Here is a 3,656-nt window from a genome sequence, read left to right on the forward strand (position 1 = left end):
GGGAGGACTGCGGATGGCTTCATGACAAGGTTGAGCAACGGGTGAGATGAGGAAGACAGGTGGAGGCATGAGTGGTGGTGGAATAGAACTGAATTAACAGTTCCATTTTAAACATGTTAAATATAATGTTGGTTCGTCATCAAAGTGGAGCTGTTAAGTAGGCACAGGACAGATGCATCTGAAGTTCAGGAGAGGGGTCGGAGCTGGGGAGATATTTTCGGAGTCATTTGGTCTGTTGCCAGGGCAGCCAATCAGCAGAGCTAAAATATCTAGATTTTCCATTTCCATGCTTCTAGCCTCCAAAAAGCCCTTCAATACAATGCAGTCTTCATGCTCTGGTGCAAAACAAGTATGAATACTTACGCAGGCATGGATTGGTAGGGGAAAGAGAAAGACAAAAGGCTTTTATTTGTCAAGATTGCATGATTATAGGTATATTTTTCCTTTCTGTGTTCATATCTATTGAGAGTTGTTGACATATTTCTTCAACAAATCACTTTAAAAATAATAAAATAGGCTGGGCACGGTCTCTCACACCTGAAATCCCAGCACTTTGGGAGACCAAGGCGGGCAGATCACATGATCAGGAGTTTGAGACCTGCCTAGCCAATACGGCCAACTCCATCTCTACTAAAAATACAAAAATTAGCCAGGCGTGATGCAGGGCACCTGTAATCCCAGCAACTCTGGAGGCTGAAGAAGGAGAAGCGCTTGAACCTGGGAGGCAGAGGTTGCAGTGAGCCAAGATCGCGCTGCTGTACTCTATCTAGCCTGGGCAACAGAATAAGATTCCAACTCGATAATAATAATAATAATAATAATAATAATAATAATAATAATATGGTCTGAACTAGTGGTAAAAAGGATCTGATATCTGCAGGGGCTGGGAATGCCCCCCTGTCCCTGTCACCCTAGTCTATCTTAGTGATCTTCAGTAGCTTTAACGGAAATTGGGAGTCGCTGCACCTTTCGCACCATAGTCAATCTGAGCTAGTAAAGCTGTGGTACCACTTTGTACAACCTCTTCTCCCCCATCCTAGTTCACAAATGGGGAAGTTGTGTCCTAAAGGTATTAGGTGAAATGATCAAAATAAAACAACACAACTCTCAGGCCACAAGACCAGGTGTGCAAAAGTATTACTCCTTTAAATTTCTCCATAATCTAACATAATTTCTATTTTAAGCGCCCTACCCATGAGCTTAATCCTGGTCAATTTAGGATCTCCTCTATCAAAACGGGGTCCCCTAGCCTCCGCATCCCCAGTGGTATCTAAGGTGCCTTGGTGACATCAGTCCACGCAGGTATCTGCTAAGCTCTCCGTCCCCCTGTGAAGCTCTTGGCACTAGATCCACATAGGCACTTCTAACAATAACTTCTTTCTGATCCCAGAGCTTCTCCACACCGCTGGATTTCGGTTCCACCCATAATCTTCTTAAGGACACTGGAAAATCTGGCTATACTGGCATCCTCAGAAAATTCTGCAGGATGGCCTCAGGTCCTCTCCCCCTAAGCTGAGCAAGGAGCCCATTCTGTTCTTCAGCTGCCAGGCCAGGTTGGGGCAGGAACTCCAGAAACCGTGTCATCAGGAAGGAAGGTGCAAGTCCTCCTAACTTGCCAGTTCCTCCAAATTTGACCTGGGGTTTGGGGGAGCAAGTTGTAGGACTCTTGTCAGGGGTCCACTGGTATTGGTTCTCTCAAGCACTCCTCCCCTCTTCCCCAAACTGGTCAATGTCCCCTCAAGTAACCAAGATGGAGCTTGGGTCAGGGCTAAGTGGTGAGGAAGGGGCTGGCTGTGCAGAGCTCATCTTTTTCCAAACGTTTGCATCTTTCATCTGGATCTCAGCTTTTGAAACTTCAAGGTGCATTTGCTCTCTGTTCCTGCAGTGACAGCCTCCCATGAGGCAGATGCGTCACATTTTTCTGCTGCCTAATTTGGTCACTGTAAAACATACAACACTGAAGGAAAGGCATTGGTGAAAACTGCACTGGCAGAGCTCTGCAGTGACACCAGCAGGCATGTTTTACAGCGATGCATCAGAAGCCTCTGCACACTAAAATCGAGTGACTCTCAACCCTGTGGATATACTTAAGTCTTCAAACTACACATTTTATATACATGAGTTATACTTAACAAACTTAGAAAAGAAAAAAGACGTTTGCATTAACCACACAAAACACACCAATTCCCTGTGTGACTTATCCCTATAAATTTCTAATACTCTTCCATTAGTAAAATGTAGGATGAGATAAAAGAATGAGTTTCATGAAAACCATTTGGAACCCTCATTTTTTTCCCAGAGTCCGTGATGGAATTGCTCTCAGACTTGGCAAGAAAAACCAAAAAATGTCATACAGAGGCAAAGTTCAGACTTATTTATTATTTACTTACCTGATTCTCAGAACCTCAAGCTCAAAATCTCAGCTTGTAGTTTCTATGATGCTTTATTAAAGGTAGTATTGGACTCATCCATATACAAGGGTTTTTTGTTTATTTTTGTTTGTTTTACCACATTCATTCTCTGTGCACAGAGTGTGAGCTAGCGGATTTTTTTTTCTCCAGAAGCCTCCTGCCAAATTCCCTACACATCTGATTGCCCAGAATCTCAAGATGTGTCACAGCCGCAACCAATCACTGGCCAGGGTACTGGTTGCCATAACTGGCTTGGACCAATGAAGATTCATCTCCTGGCGCTAAGGGTGGGCCTAGGTTTCCCTGAAACCGTTGCTGGGTAGAATGGCTATTCCGTTAGCAAGGCAGGAGGTGCATTTGGCTGTGCAGAGGCCCAGACAAGGGTATCTTCCACAGTGGGTGGTGAATTCAGTGAGCTATGGAAAATTCTAACCTGCTAGGATGCAAAGCCCTAGACATTTCCAGGCTTGCAAGGTGCTGAATTCATGCCAGAGAAGTTTTGGCTTCAGGAACCAGAGCTTTGGGAGCCTCATCAAATATTCCCAAGAAAGAGCTTGTCATAGAGAGACCAGAGCAGGCAGCAGAACCGGCCAACGTCAAATGGCCCAGTTAGGGCTGGACAAAGAGCAATGGCCATAGTGACCCATAAACACTGAGAACCAGAAGTCATCCCATTTATCTTGAAAGGCAACAGCCCCGGTGCCCTGATCAACCCAAGAGTGGACTGGGGAGCTATGGAAAATAGCTACCATTCACTTTCTCTCTAACCGTGGTAGGGGCACATGCTCAAATTGGATTTAATAAGATTAAGAAAAAAATCTTGGCCAGGCATGGTGGCTCATATCTGTAATCGCAGCACTTTGGGAAGCCAAGACAGGTGGATCGCCTGAGGTCGGGAGTTCAAGACCATCTTGACCAACATAGTGAAACTCCATCTCTACTGAAAATACAAAAATTAGCCGGGCATAGTGGTGTGTACCTGTAGTCCCAGTTACTCAGGAGGCTGAGGCAGAATAGCTTGAACCCGGGAGGCAGAGGTTGCAGTGAGTGGAGATAGTGCCACTGTACACCAGCCTGGAGGAGAGAGTGAATCTCAATCTCAAAAAAAAGAAAGAAAGAAAGAAAGAAAAAAAGCAAAAATTTTAACATTACATACTTATTACAAAGGAAAAAAGAATACATTGGAAATGCCTGGAAGGCATCACTAGGTAATCAAAGTGAACATGATTAGTAATGGGACCGATT

The sequence above is a fragment of the Saimiri boliviensis genome, chromosome 9 (assembly GCF_048565385.1).
Source record: "Saimiri boliviensis isolate mSaiBol1 chromosome 9, mSaiBol1.pri, whole genome shotgun sequence".
NCBI lineage: Eukaryota > Metazoa > Chordata > Mammalia > Primates > Cebidae > Saimiri > Saimiri boliviensis.